General features: G+C 37.1%; 1 protein-coding gene and 1 long non-coding RNA gene across 2 annotated transcripts in view; one reads left to right on the plus strand and one right to left on the minus strand.

Annotated features, from left to right (window-relative positions):
- Positions 1-16,341, minus strand: part of LOC136851890 (uncharacterized) — a 175,527-nt gene that overhangs the window by 155,092 nt on the left and 4,094 nt on the right. The gene's annotated exons all lie outside the window — the stretch shown is intronic.
- The window catches only part of LOC136851889 (zinc metalloproteinase nas-13-like), a 56,201-nt gene that overhangs the window by 31,446 nt on the left and 8,414 nt on the right, over positions 1-16,341 (plus strand). The gene's annotated exons all lie outside the window — the stretch shown is intronic.

Consider the following 16,341-nt stretch of genomic DNA (forward strand, 5'->3'; position numbering starts at 1 on the left):
AGTCATAACATGAAACCAAACACCCGTAAGATTTTCCTCGCCCTTAGACCTTGCTTGTAACTGTACCCTAAAGTCTACCGCAATAAGGCCCAAGGATAAGAAGTCACTTCAGGACTCTTAAAAACGGGCTTTTTTAAACTATAAAACATTTACCTCAGCAAAAACAAGGTGTTATAATATTACGTAGCAAAAAGCTGATCAGCAACTCAAAAAAAATAAAACTTTATTTGTGAAAAATGAGAATATACAAAATTGAAATGAAACGTTTCCTGCTTAGCCAGATGAAATAGGCAATATAAAGGATTATTTTCATCGCCACCACAGCGCACTGTTCAAAGGAGCAAATCCGTCCAACTTCTGTTGTTTGGAGATTATTAACGATGGTAGAGCTGAATACGAATTTAAAAAGAGGCTGCAAAGAAAATATTGCTTTGAAGGTCATTTTAAATACTCGACCACATCATGTTTAACTAACGCGTTTATCAATGGCCTAATGCTTGGCGTAGGATCAAGAAGTTTCAGCTTCCTCGTTTACCAATGGATTTCTCTCTGTTGCGATAATAATTAATATAATCTGTTAATATGATCATCAATATATAAATGCCACATTTAAATAAATAACCTAAAAATATGTATTCATCACGAGAAAGGAAACGATGGTTCCTTTTGTTTCAAGAATATCCTTAACGATGCTCTCTAGGACAAATAGGATATTCGCAGCCTTCCCCACCCCCGTCCATTCGTTCCTCTCTCAAACACTCTAAGGTATATCCTGCTGACGTATGGGAAATAGAGAACAATAATTAATCGCATGGAAAACAGTACAAACACACACCCACTCGCAAAAAGTTAAGAGTAAGGGAAAAAACAATCCAAGCAGCACCACTCTGGAAAGCAGTAAAATATACCAAGTGTTGTGCGCAAGAACACGTGCATCAATTGCATAATAAGAAACGAGTTCGTGCAGTATTTTTGCTGCCTGTCCCTTTCACAGAGAGAAGATGAAGAAGAGGAGGGGCAACAACATAAACAGAGAGAGGAATTTCAAGCCTCGGCAAAGGCTTCCTGCTTGCTTGCTACAAGAAAACACCTCTGTTCTCCCTCATTACCCGGGAGCCCCAAGGTGGACCGGGCTTAAAGAGACAGAGACAGGGCGGGGAGGTGGGGGGCGGGGTGGGGCGGGGGTGCCACCATAGATGACAGTAATGATGTGACATAATTTAGTCTAAGGAAGAGATGAAGAGATCGATAAGCCGCAGTTGCATTTGATGTCAAATGTCATAAAAACGCATCAGATTGGAGTTTATGACTTAATCTGATCGTAACTTAGTCTTTTGCAAAGCATTTCCCGTCTCTCTCTCTCTCTCTCTCTCTCTCTCTCTCTCTCTCTCTTCTTACATGAAAAATAATTCATAGGCACATTTACAGACAATCCCCCACCCCGAGGGAGATGGACCCGATCCCCAAGTAACCCTACAGGCAAACATCTCTTTGGCATACGAAGCGATAATGAAATACCAAACAAACAATATGTCGAAAGGAAGCAGGGGGTATGCGGAATCAAATCGAAGCGAAGGTGGAGACGAGACAAAGCCAAAAAAAGAGAAAAGACCGGACCCTGTCAGACGGGTATAATTCACTTCACAAAAAAGCAAAATGAAATAGTGCCGGGCTCAGTCACCTTAAGGGGGCCATCGGATGACGTCACTGATTGCCTTAGTGAACGACGCTGCCGCATCCAACGTAATACGAGATATTCTCGTTTTTCAAGTTTGGTGTCGGCCATTATTTTCCAATAACGCTTTTCTATTTTTTCAACTCCCGATGAAGGACGTGCTGTATTCGCTTAGCCAATATCTAAAAGAAGCAAGTAAGCTGTATAATTTCGTAATATAGGAATGACTCTAACGTAGTACGGATTAAAAGAGAGGAAATTATCATTATTATTAACATAATTATAATAGGTATCGTTTTAATCTAAAATAAAATGTACACACAACGAAGGGTATTACCATCAGCAAACCATACGTCAAAAGATTAGGCAAATGAAACATTTTAATTATATATATATATACATATATATATATATACACATATATATGCCTTATGGTGTAGTAGTAGTACCTCGCTCACTTCACTAGCAAAAGAAGAACGGAGTAATATAGATGTATTCCTCTAAACCCATGATGCAAACACATAAAATACATACATACATACATATATATATATATATATATATATATATATATATATATATATATATATATATATATATTACAATAAAATCTAGCCATAAATAGGAAGGGTTGGAGACAAGAAAGGCATTCAATCGTAAAACATCCACCAAATCCAATGACATGACCCGTTCAAGATAGGAGACGCTGGAAAGGGCTCATTATAAACAGCGACCCTGACTAGGATTAAGCTCTCTCTCTCTCTCCTCTATATATATATACACATATGTGTATATATGTATGTATATATATATATATATATATATATATATATATGAATGTGTGTGCGTGTGTTTGTGTAAACGTTTTCTTCACTGGCAGAATTCAGAAGCACGTATGTAATAAACACGTGAGAAAAAGGGAGACAAGGCACAAATTAAAATCAAATTAAGTAACTGACTCACAAAAAATATTCCTTAATTTCACATTCTAACAATTTCTGTTGGTAAAAAGAAACAAACCTGGGATCAAACTTTCCGTGAAAAAACGAATATTAGAAAGTGAACAACTAAGACAATGGAGTTAATGTATTGTGCACCGCACAGTCCCTAGGGGATATATAATTTCTCACATAATTAACAAACTGCACAGTCCTCCTTAAAGGACATATGATCTCATATAATTAAGCACCATAAGACAATCAAGTCGACCCTGCTGTGAATAGCTGCCAGCGTTAGGCGGGGGCGAGAGAAATGGCATGGATATTGAAACACTTCTCAAAAGACTTGGCGATTACCGGAAGGCTAACTGTTTGTGTACCAGTCCTTCTACGCGAAAATAACATTAAAGCATAAAGGGATTGTATGCATATATATATATATATATATATATATATATATATATATATATATATATATATATATATATATATATATATATATATATATATATATACAATCACACTTTATATTAATATATATATATATATATATATTTATAATATATATATGCCCTATATATATATATATATATAAAACTTGATTTCATAAATAAAGTTTCATATAAATGCCCTGTTATGTACAGATTTACTATAAACTGCGCATATATATATATATATATATAATATAATATTTCATATATATATATATATATAAATATATATATATATATATATATATATATATATATATATATATATATATACATAAATATATATCTGTGACATATTATAAAATCAAATTAAATATCTATGTAATGTTTATTTCCAAAAATGTTATATTAATAATGAATATTCTTCAAAGCCCTTTATAAGCCCATAGTAATTTTAAACTAGACTTTAAAAATTCTTCGTGAGATCATTTAAAAGCGGGTTAGCTAAAAATGAAAATACAAAAAAAATTTAACGATTTCAGAAGCAGCAATTTCAACGGAAGTGTTTGTCCAGTAGGATTTCCATTTAGTTTCTTCCACAGCAAGACCAGTTTTAATAATAATAATAATAATAATAATAATAATAATAATAATAATAATAATAATAATTATTATTATCTTATTGTTGTTGATGCTTTTGAACTACCAACTGCCCAAGAGTGACCTATGAAAATATCTCAACAAATCGCCGCAACTTCTAGATGGGAAACAAACTAGCAAACAAACGAAAAAGATAATACCAGAATCGAAACAATCTTTCGGTGGCATAAATCGCTCTGGAAAGAAGAGATAACGTGGTTATAATCAAGGTCTACCTTGGTTATGATATGCCGCAATGTGATCAAACTTCCACTCCCCTCTCTCTCTCTCTCTCTCTTATATGTATAGTATGTATGCACATGTGTGCGTGCGTGCGTGTATGTATCAGTTTGTCGCTCTCCCTCTCTCTCTGTCCTTCCTCAAAATCTGTTCAAAAAAAAGTAGCCCTCATAAAACCGAAAAGTTGTTCAAGACCCTAAACTCAAATAAATTCAAATCAAAACAAGTGAAGAAAAGCGGTCGCGGAAAATGAGATCTCGTTTTCAATAATCTATTCAAAGATTTAAGATCAAGGGTAGGACGAAACCTTGACAGTTCAGTCCAGTTGAAGCAAACCAGTAAATCGCTTTCTAAAATGACGTTTTAAAACCTCTGAGTGACCACTGAATGTCTTAAACATTCCTGAATATTTGGGGAAGTTGAGGCTTCGGACATTGATACTAATTTGTTTTTAGACTGTAAAAATGGAAGTACTTCATGGTAAAAAAAAATAGTATCTTCTTTAGCCAGAAATGTACTAAAGGTGAGATAAAATGCTGCCACAGTCGGTTGAGGCTGTTCCTCGTGTAAGACGTCTTTAGCCATCATAACTTTCAGTCTGACATTTCGCAAGTATAATCATAGTTATTTCTCTCTCTTAGCTTAGCACAGGGTCTACAGGCTCTGTGCAATGTCTGGTCTTATCAGGTTTTCTGTTGGGAAAAGTATAAAAGCCAAAAAATGACTTGAAAATTGTTACAGTTTTTTTTTCTCTCTCGCTCTCTCACGCACACACACACATACACACACACACACACACACACACACACACACACGGGAACCATATAAATCATGTAGAGGTTCCAACTCTCCCATACGCATTGTGTCATAAAAATAACGTACTGATAATCCAAAGTCTTTGAACATGAAAAGTATTTACATAAAAATCAATTATACACGACACAAAAACAAGATCTTCTTAAAACTCGATTACAGTCTTAGCAAAATCTGCAAGTTCTCACTATGATGTTCTTTTATACCCTAGAACGGAACAAAAATTACTAACAGACTGGATAACATGAGCTACAATTCACCTTAACCATACTTCAGTTAGTTTTATGACAATACATGCAAGTAAGATTATCGTTTTACAATAATTCTCTTCCACTGAGATCCCTTTCTCCTTTCTTATTATTTCGGATGCGATTATAGTTCTGATTTGGTTTAACTGCACGATGAGTAAGAAGTGGATTTTTAAGAAAAATGTACAAAATGTGGAACATGGAACTGGCAACAGTTTCTGAGATTTTGGGAGGATATACAGTACATGCAACTTTTGGGGAGAAAGAGCCTTTTGGGAGTCTAACTGCATAGCCTTAGCAGAAGTTTGTGATCTCTGAACGCTCTTGTTCTAACTTATGAAGATTCGGTTTTAAGGAAACATTCATAGCCAGTTAAGGGTCACTGATTTCCTAAATCCACACGAATGTTTGCACTTTAATAATAATAATAATAATAATAATAATAATAATAATAATAATAATAATAATAATAATTCACTACGATGATTTTAGATACCTTCATATTATCTTAACCTTAGTGCTTCAGAGTCTTTTACATTAGTGTGTGTGATTTCATTATCAAAATGTTTTAATAATGCCTTACATTGGTGTCTATTTAATTATACAATTATTATTATTATTATTATTATATTATTATTATTATTATTTGAAGCACTATATCGTTTATGCCATCAGCAAAACAAGACATGACTACAAACCGTAAAGCTCATAAAAAAAAGTATGGGTCTGCCCAGCAGTGTTCCCCATTTTATCCATCATCCCTCCTTCCGATCTGAGGGGGAATTCGTTCTATATTCTCCCAACTCAAGCTCATAATTCCTGGAGGATTCTATTTCTTTTAAATATTATTATTTACCATCAAGGTCAAATATCCCATCGACTTCGTTGGGGAGCCAGTTCACTCGAATCTATGACGCGAAATACTACGAAGTCTTCCCCCTAAGATCCTTTCTCCCTTCCTCCCGCCCTCCCTTCCCAGCAACGGCCTTGCAAGTCATCGCTACGAGCCGACGCATCCTCACCGCTTGTCAAAATAACCAACCATCCAAGTAACGGGTCATTCTATCCGAGAAGGTCTTCCCCTCTGAAAGGATGGACGCCCTTCCTTCGACCATCCATCACCAACGCCAACGGTCCTACCCTCACCTACCTTATATATCAGCGACGTATTTGTATTTCTACACGGCCTTGAGTCGAGATACAGCATATTTTTATTAATAACTCTCCACAAAGGTAGAAAGATTATATTTTGTAGTTAGTCCTTCTGGTAGGTAGACCCTTGAGTTTAAGCTACTAAACGCATCTAGTTATCTATCACTGGAATATTTCTCCGCTTTTTCAATGTCTTTTTGTAGGCGGCGGGTGAGTGGGCTGACGGGGTGGGGAGCTTATTTGATATGCAGACACAACATGTGACTTTGATTCTTAGTGTTTAAATTCCACACTGTAATGAAACATGTCTTCGACACACGCCAACACCTCATCGCTTACACACACACACACACACATCACAAACATCACAAACATGCTGAATTCAAGTTAACGAGTTACTGGTAGTCCTAATTAGTACTTCATACGACTGCCCAGCGTCTGCCAGCTTCATAAATGCAAAGACATTATTACTACCGCAAACATCGCGCCACATCGGAAAGAACAGTACATGACAGCGCCAGCTGAGTTACTCGCACGTACTCGATGAGAACCGAGACAAGATGAGTCGAGATTTGTAGATTATGCACCGGAAATACTGTGAGAGAGACCAGGTTAGATTCCCAAAATCATGGACGATTTAGGCACATTCAGTTGAAATTCTTTTTGCTTCTGGTAACGTATAGAATAAACTTTACGCACCTGGTCGTTAGTCAACTGTCTCGGGAGTAACCGGTGGCGGGGGGGGGAAGCGAAGAAGTTAATGTGCTTAGCTGGCAATTTCATCCCAAGAACAACAGACTAAGAACCGGAAAGGCTGACACCTAGCGTCACATATGCGTCTGTGTGTGTGTTTCTATTGCATGAGGAAGATTCTTTTTCTAGTTTGATGTGAGCGTGAGACTCACGGCCTCACTTCTTATGTAAAAAAAATTCACATTCAAATACTCACTTAACTCACTCCACGGAGAAAAAAAAGTTGTTTGGATTTAAATATTACATTCTCATAAAAAAAAAGCGTGAATTCGATAAAACAAGGTGAAAACGCCCACAAAATAATGAAAAATGGAAACGAACTCGTATGAGGTCGACGTGATCATAACAGGCTCTGCGCTGACCTGATTTCCCACGAAATGGATCTTGAACACATCCAATTTCCACTTTCTCCCTTTTACTGATTCCTCTGAATTGCTGAGAATAGTGCATCGGTTATATTCTCTCTCTCTCTCTCTACTGAAGTGCAGACCAAAATAGTTTAAGCTACTGTCATTGTCTGACCATAAAGGCATCGACCTAAATGGAAGTCAATGATCGTAAATAAAAAAAAATAAATAAAAGGAAAAAGAAAATGAAAGATGAAAGTGACGACGGACACTCCGCTCTAACGTTATTCAGCATGGAATGACATTTCGAGAGAATATCCACAATTACCACATCTCAGACTTTGGCATTGAACTCGATTGCTCAGACGGCAAAACCACTTCGTTCATATTGCTTGTGTGCGCCTGAATTCTTTTTGATGTCAATGGACAGCCGTCAGTCTCTCTCTCTCTCGTTTGCTCCATTTTTTATTTTATTTTTAGAAATGCTTTTTTTCCCCAAATATTGTGTACTTTATACATGAAGGTATTTTCAATCAAACTGGACAACAGGTGTGCATATGAGCATTTTCAATTGCACTGGTCAACAGGTGTGCACATGACCCCTATTTTCAATGTTTTCAGATTGCTCTTAAATATAAGCCACATGTAATTTTCGCTTGTTATTTATGGCTATTTTTCCAGGTAACTATTGTGAAACTTTTTGAAGTTCTTTTTTTACAGGCAACATTTAGAAACTTCATAATATCAAAGTTCTGTTTCCATGAATCAATAATAATAATAATAATAATAATAATAATAATAATAATAATAATAATAAATAGATTTTACATCATTATTACTAAGACAGCAAAGATTTAACTAAATCAGGCCAATTCTGTTATTTTAAACTTGAGAAATCCTTGAAATATTTATAAAGAGATTGTAGCAAGATTTGTGCATCAACCACAGACAATTACGGTTCTATAAACAATATTCTGCAGCAATTTTTAAGTCATTATGCACAAGCAATTTAACACATGAGAATTAAAAAAAATTACTATAAATTTAAATGTAAAAAAAAAAACATTATTTCGGTAATGAATAATTGCTAACAATTTAACGATACTCAAGGTTACTTACGAATAATGGATATGTGATTTTGTGAGGATTTTAAACTTTTTTTTTTTCGAGACTAATTGAGTTTGTTGGAATAGGCGGCGTTTGGTAGGAAAATCACTGAAGAGCATAAAACTTTTTAACATGCATACATTCATACATATAAAACGTTTCAGACAGCGTTTTGCAACTCTTCGTGCCCAGGCAAAGGAAAAACAAACACTGAACAAGCAATAACAAGCCTAGTCCATCCATGGCAGAAGGTCGCATTTGCCAAGCCACGAGATGTTCTTTAAGTTTAATCTCGCTTGTCACAGATAAGGGAATTGAATCTAAACACAAGAATTTGAAGAGGAAGCGGATTTGCGTCCAGTCAACAGATCAAATCAGTCTTTGGCCGACAAAATTAATCGTCTCGACAGAGAACACTGACGCTGAAGTAAAACTTTTGTGGAAGAGAAGGAAAGGATATGTCAGATCAAAAAGCAATGTTTAATAAAAAAAAAAAAAGAGATCTAATTAAGATGCGCGTGCACTTTGATAAAGATTGAATTAAGTCATTCTTTTTATTTCTTACTAAGTGCACCCTTTTTAAACAAGTCTTCTAATGTAAGTCACTTTATTTTTCTTTTCTATTGCAGCTAGAGCTGGAAGCTTATGTTGGCCTTGACTTCGCATAATGTAACAAGTTCCCTCTCTCTGAAAGTTCAACATTTTCCACTCTATATATTACACACAAGTCTAAATGTAACTCCATTATCATTAATATAATTTCAACTCATAACCTTGAACTGCACCTCATTAAGCTTAGCTTAAGTGAGGTAACACGAAGATAACATTCCCACTGCTGTGAGTATATTAAGCTGGACTGGTAGTTCATTTGTTGTGCGTATGTCTGGGTGACAGACATGCTGACTGCCTACTATAAAGTAGGTCGCCGACACGTGACAGGAGAAAATAAGGCTGAGAAAGAAGGAAAACGATTTATAATAAACGCAAAAAAGATTGGGGCAACCACATTTGATGTTTTTCATGATTACTTGTGGTTTTCGGATTCAAAGGAAATTAACGCGTTGTCGCTGCAAGTGTTGCTCCTTTTCACATAAGACAAACCAGATTACAATTCCCATTACACAAATCGGCGGACGAATAAACATGAACAACTCTTCTTTCTAAAGAGGACAAGGAAGACTTGAAAAGACTGCCCTTTCAAGCAACTGCTGAAGGAATTCCTTATTTTTTATCATAAAGAAACAAACCTTTCAAAAACTAGGACGATTAGGAAATTACGATAAAATAACTTTTTAATAGAAAAAACATAGTGATTTTTTGCAGTAGTTTTCATGGCTAACCAGATTCAAAACCAGCACCCATACTTAACGGTTCACAGGGTATGGCAACATGTAACTGAGCCTGAATAACGTGTCCTTAATTCAACAGCCATTAGGGGTCATGTTTAAAAAACTGCAACTTACCTCTATGCAACCATGGTTATATAAACTTACAATGCACGGCTGACCAAAGAAGAATAGGAAGTAAATTACAACATGAAAGGTTGACCAAGCTGGTGACACTTGATTTGCAACTTCCGCACAGATCTATAACATATCAAAGCCTGGAGTGTACAGCACAGATAACAGATCGGAGAAGAGTATACATCTGAAGGTTCTCGAAAACAATGGCCGACATAATATCTGTACAAGAGAGTGAGAGACGATTTGCGAGAGGTGAAATGAATTTAAGTTGAAAGTAAGAGGCAGATTGATTATTAAACGGAAAACCTATAATTTTACTCTGTCCAGAAGAACAGTGTGTGTGTGTGTGTGTGTGTGTGTGTGTGTGTGTGTAGAGACTCGCCATGTTCAGGGGAAAATACTCCAAGGAGTCATAAGTCCCACCAAAAGTCCCTCTCAAAGAATTACACGTTACCTAAAGACTACATCCAGCTTCTAAGAGGGAGATTTAGCAAAACCCATGATGTAATGCTTAGAATACATGCAACTAGTCCCATAATTCTAATGGATCGGACGGGACCAATTTCCAAATTCTCACACGAAATCGTGAAGGAAGATTCGTGAGACAAAGATGTAGGAGGGACAGTGGTAGCGGCAGCATTAAAAGTGAAGCAAGCTTTGCCAACCTCATTCAGACACTATTCAATCATATAATCAACAGCGCCGTAACTTAAGTGCGACTGATAACTGTCTTCTATACAGATTTTTGAAGAGTAGAGCCATCTACGCTGAACAGAAAATGCTTAGTGCTCGTGTCTTTTAGCTGCTAAAATCAAGCTTTTAGTAGCTAAACAAGTGTCCAATGATCTAGCCCAGTTTGGGTTTTGGGAAATATATGTGCATTTGTGAATGCATTAAAAAATTCTTTATTCTTTTTATCCCATTTCAATTTTTAAAACTTGATAATCATACATAACTGTACAAAGTTATTGGATTTTTCATTCTAGAATATTTCAAAAATGGAAAGGAATGTAGAGATCTGCCGGCTGGTTCGTGGAAGTACAAATAGCTCTCGTCCTTCACGCCTCTTCTTCCTAAGAAACTCAAGTCGAAGAAAGGAATGTTTGTCCGAGTGAGTCGGCTGTGATGACGTTCGTTGCAACACTTCCGTCACTGGACTGAGTGTTTGGCTACGCTACCTACAATGTTTTTCCTTCTCTCTCTCTCTCACTCACTCACTCGCTCATACACCCACACAAACACTGGTCAGTTATTAGACTGACTGACTGACGTGCTATTTTCCTTGCATACTCTCTCTCTATCTGTCTCACGTGTGTACTCTTCAGTCAAAATTAAGACTTCGGATAAACCTTTCTCTCCATAATGACATTCCAAGATTCGTTTCGAAAGGATACTGAAAGATTCTCAGTGTTTTACCAGACGCATGTCACCTTCACAGCATTTGAAAATTTATCGTCTAATGCTAACAGAAAACTATCTGCTGGATATAAAGCTCCCTATACCACGTAAATAGCATAATAAATGGCATAAGCTTAAGACAATCCTTTCTCTGGATATCAGATGTCTTCTTGGATTTTCATCTTCGAGACAAAATTGCTTGAAAAGGTGTTTTCCTTCATGCAAACAATGGTAATTATAATTTAGAGTCCTGGGGATCCCAACCTTGTTAAGATGAAAATCGGGAGAGGGCGGAGGACGGGTAATTATAAGAGCATACCAAAATTTTGGAAATTGCGAAGCACTTAATTGGATTTAAAGGTTCATTAAATATCTTGCGCTAATTATTAACATCTACCAAACATAACATTAAAAATACAGATAGACGATGGTATTCAAAGGTAATATGTTTGCCTCCGAAAATAACATTCCTATTGCACTAATTGTTTTGATACTAAATATCAAAATGAGAATACTAACCATTTTATAGACCGTCTCACTACCTCAAAATATATCCGTGCTGCCGGAAGCTAGCTTAACCTACTAAACTAAAACCCCATGCGGAAACGTTATAACAGTAACAATAATTATTCGATAATAACAAAAGGAATTATCAGAGAAAAACGTAGAAACACTTAATAGAATTCGGATTGATACTAAAATCTACTGCAGGATAATCATCGTCATTATCACCTCCAAAGCCGTGTGACAAAGAGGGCTTCGGTGAAATTCCGACTTGTTTCATAATCAAAGATAAAACCTTCCGAGAACAGAAAGCCATCGGAGAGTGCATCATACTTAGTGACAACATTGCACTTATTGCCGACCTGCAAGTCAACCCACAGCCAAAATCGCGCCATGCATCGCAAAGCAACAGAGACCAGGAAGAATTGCGTATAATTATACCTCCGATCGCGCATTGGTTTATGCGCTAGAGGCAGACTTAACTGAATGGAACTGAACTGTCTAGTCTCGCCAGGCGCAATGAGTCCCAAGAACCCCTTTACAACGCATTACTTTCTCATGGTCGTGCCTTGTGCAGTTGTAGTGTTCAAGGCCAAGGACTTGTGACTTACGGCCCTCATCCGACGCAGTACTGATGGTAAAAGAGAGCGGGCTCAAGCAGGGTTCAAGGGTGGAAGGTTATAGGAGCGGGTACTATTGCCAGGGGTGGGGGGAGCGCCTTTCTGAAGCACTAAACATCAAAGTTATGTTATCCAGTATGTAATCAATTTTCATAAGGAAAATATAATTGTGCACTATGCTGTATTTATATAAATCCGCGCAAGGAAACAATTTAACTCGGTGAAGAAAAAATCATCTTTCAACTGACAGTATAAAAATAACGGTCGTTGTAATCACATTAAATCAGGATGACCTAATTCTCGAACCACAGGCAGTGTCCCAGTAATCCTCTTTTTCTTCGTATGGGGAGAGATTCGTTAGCGACGCAACTGTAAAATGAAAACTTGAAAAAAAAATTTTTCGGGTCAAGTCCAGGTCTGTCTGCATTCCCTAAACCTGCCTCTTATACCGTCGGGAAAACCTATCTGACTAAGGAAGCACCTCCTCCCTCCTTGTAGGGCCTTCTCCCTGCTCCACCTGTCCCTTTTCTCCTCCTTTGCATCTTCTCTTTTGTTCTCTTCCTCCTCCTCATTCGTCCGGACTCTGTCTTACACGTGTCAGTTCAGATGCGTCTATAGAAATGTACCGTCAGTCCTATGCTCACAAATAAACGTTAAAAAGCTTAAGTTTATTGTCATATAGTACTTGTTTGTTGCGACTATTTATGTTTAGAATTTCATGATTATCTTAACGTTGTTCACACTCAGACGTTTGTTTGTTTTGGCGCTGGTCCCGTCTGTATCTAACCTCGCTACTTGCCCGGCAACACTTCAAGAATCTTTAGTCTGTGTCATTTCTTTTTATTTCTCTCTGGTTTTATTTTCTGACTCACCCAGACCCCAAGCGTCACCTGACCTTTCTTTACCTTGACACTCCCGAAATATCCCGAGGTTTTCCCCACTAGAATAGCTTTTAAATCTTAAAAAATCTATATAAATTTCATGACTACTAAACAACTTGTAATGTACTAATGTTGGGCTGTATTAATAACATGTCACATTTATTTGCAAAATTATTCACAATGACAGATTGTTTGAGAATGCCTTATAAATAGTAGGCTACAAAATGAGCATTTTATCCGAGTTCCAGTGTTATGATGCAATACACAAATGTCTCCAACTGCATCGCTTTTCACGCCTTTCAACGTGCAGGATAAAGAAACGGTAACCATAATTCATTATTAATTAGAAAATATGTAATTTATAAGGATAGTAGTTGACCAACAAAAGCTTATTTTACAATTATTACTTTTCAATCAACATAAATTCTTATGGAACAGTCAACAAGGTCATTAACTGATCTTGTCTAGAAAATTGTAAAAAGAATAGAAAGTGTATTTATAAACGCACACTGTGAATAGCGAAAAAAAATTCGTAAGGAATAAACATACAGTTGATTAAAATAACGAAAAGGTGCAGAGAAGGCTATAAATAGCACGGAACATCCAGTGTGGAAGAATGCACGTGAAAGAGAGAGAGAGAGAGGCGGGTCTCCTCCTGCAAAGTTAGTACTATCTTCCACGGCGGTTAATGACCCAGACGCACTGCGTGGTTGGCCATTCTGGTAAAACCCTGGGTAAAACGAGGGAATTTTTGTAACCGATGTTCTAACAGTTAAGTCATCAATGGTGATGCAACTGACACGCTCTCTGCATTTACAGACATGACGTTAATACTTTCCTACTTTGGATCATCATACCAACCTTCGACTAATGATGGTTTTTTTTTCTCTCTCTCTACCTTACGACATTGTGTGCCTCTGTTTCTTTTTGCAGCGGCTAACACTCACGATGTTTTCTTAGCTGAGAAACAAGTTGACCATCAACATTTTTTCCGAGCAAGCTATATATGAATCTTCAGTGTATGGAAATAAAAAAGCGCACGTGACATTTAACGCGAATCATAATAAACTTCCCTCTATGTGCAAATAATAATGAAAAATTAAAGTTCTGCAAAGGAGAAGCTGGGAAAGCGGAATATGAGTCTTCTGCATAACTTGTAGTAAGAGATACGTGTTAAAAATCGGCACTGGCTTCTTCGACATCTATATATTATGCAAGAATTTTCATTTCAGCGCATATTTCTCAACGTGTTTCATACATATTTTTACTGTAGGGTTTATTTCATTTTTCCCAGATAAAATAAAAACATTGCCATTATAGAAATTTTTCTTTCATTGGGCTGATGGTTGAAATCCCCGCAGTTACTAAACCTTGCAGGTTCCATGTCAGTGAACCCCTGTTTTTATGCTTTTGTTTCCGTATAGAATGCCCGAGTTTGATTTATTTCTTAATGGATGAGACATTCAGATGAAGATATGTATAAGGTAAATCTGATGAACCTTCTAAATAATATTTCATAGATAAATGAATGCATTTTAAAGATCTGTGAATGTTAAGTAGCTTGTGCCATTAAATTAAGTGTAAGATAAAATTCTTAGTAAATAGGACTATTCGTCTCAATAAGGATAGTAGTTGACCAACAAAAGCTTATTTTACAAATGTCCATTTTTCTTCTTATTGATTCACGTGACCTATTAGAGTAGGCAGAGACACCATTAGGTCTACAGTTCCATCATTGAAATTTCCAGTTTTTCCCTACATTTAAGAATCTGGAACGCTTAGACCAAAACTTACACAATCTCTAGATAAAAATTTTGCAGTATCAGTACTTGGGTTTTACGGAATCACTGCAGCTCGAACTGTCGGATGTGTTTTGAATCAACGATGAAGCATTAGTCGATCTACGGTTTTTGCAGTGGACGCAATTAGGCTCACGTTTCCAAGCAGTATACACTGGTAATATAGGCTCATATTTCAAAGATGTGAAGAAATTGTATAACTACTGACGAGGAATTATGGAATCAACTATAGTCAGCCAAACATGAACTAAAATCAGGAAGTGAACAGAAGACAATGAAGCCAACCACTTCCATCTGCAGTTCCCAGTCACCTCCGTTTGGTGACCTCTACATATGAAGTGCACATTTTTGTTACACTCGATACGACTCTTCCACCGTTTCTAAAGACCATTAACCCAAGACCCGTTTTGCAGACCGAACTTAATACTTGTACCTGACACTACGATAACTACAAGCCTGTGTGGGTTCCCTCACATCCTGTCATGCCGTCAAGATCAAGACTTCACGGTAATGTGCGAGGTACGACTCTATCGGGGAGAAAAGTAAAGAGGGTATAGAAAAAACACCAAGTCGAACTCACCTAACATAGAAAGAGTCGTTATAAAACACCATCCCCAATAGTGCTACTACTAGCACTCCCAAGGTTGATAGAATTACTTTACTACCAGAGACCTTATACTGTATTGTATAACGTCTCTGGTACTACTATAAGACTGTATACGCTGCGATTCATTAATTTATTCCTAAAGCTAATATAACATTCTATTGAACTTTAACTTTCATATTTCTTCAGAAATAAAAATAAACTAGAGTTGTTTGTCCCCATTCCCGACCACAGTCCTGTCCGGCCATGGCAAGTCAGCTTTTCAATGGACCTGGTTCGTTATCCCTATGGACAGGACAGGAACAACCCATTTCCCTATCGCAAAATCCCGTTAGCCAGAAATCTGTTGCTGGGGTCGGGGAACGGTGGATACGGGGAAGGAGGGAGCCGGACATACCGGCGTCTTTCTTTTAAAGAAAGGACGCCCTAGGGGAAGGGTACAGTTCTCTTTGTCTGGCCTTACCTTAGGAGATAGAAGGAAGGCGACGAATTAGGGTGCGCTGGTTCTTACAGTTACACCGTTATGTAAGCTTTTCCTAATAGTTTCAGCACGATAAATGGAAAGCTCTCTCTCTCTCGTACTAATGCATATAAAATATACATGCACATAATATTCGCCTTGTGAGTGGGCTGTGTATGCACAAAGAACGACCTCAATGAGAAACAAAATTAATTGGAAATATTTGCACATAAAACGTCCTGTTTCTCGCTGCCGGCAGCGCCGGTTGG

This window comes from Macrobrachium rosenbergii, chromosome 24 (assembly GCF_040412425.1).
Source record: "Macrobrachium rosenbergii isolate ZJJX-2024 chromosome 24, ASM4041242v1, whole genome shotgun sequence".
Classification (NCBI taxonomy): Eukaryota; Metazoa; Arthropoda; class Malacostraca; order Decapoda; family Palaemonidae; genus Macrobrachium; species Macrobrachium rosenbergii.